This window comes from Octopus bimaculoides, chromosome 11 (genome assembly GCF_001194135.2).
Source record: "Octopus bimaculoides isolate UCB-OBI-ISO-001 chromosome 11, ASM119413v2, whole genome shotgun sequence".
NCBI lineage: Eukaryota > Metazoa > Mollusca > Cephalopoda > Octopoda > Octopodidae > Octopus > Octopus bimaculoides.
Genome location: NC_068991.1, coordinates 63,356,349 through 63,356,591, shown reverse-complemented (window position 1 = coordinate 63,356,591; position 243 = coordinate 63,356,349).

The window sequence follows — 243 nt, the reverse complement described above, 5'->3', positions numbered from 1 at the left end:
GTGTAAGAGGGTGGGGGTTATTTGATGAAAAATATTTAGTTTTATAAATAAAGATATTTTTGAAAAACTTTTCTAATTTATATTGAAAAAAAAAAAAATATATATATATATATAAGCAACTTCCCTCTTCATCACCTCTTAGCCACTTCTATTTGGTACCTTATAATATGGCATGTGGAACTAAAACAATCACGGGGCAGAGTACTTACCATTTGTAGATTAAATTCTATCAACACAGATTTT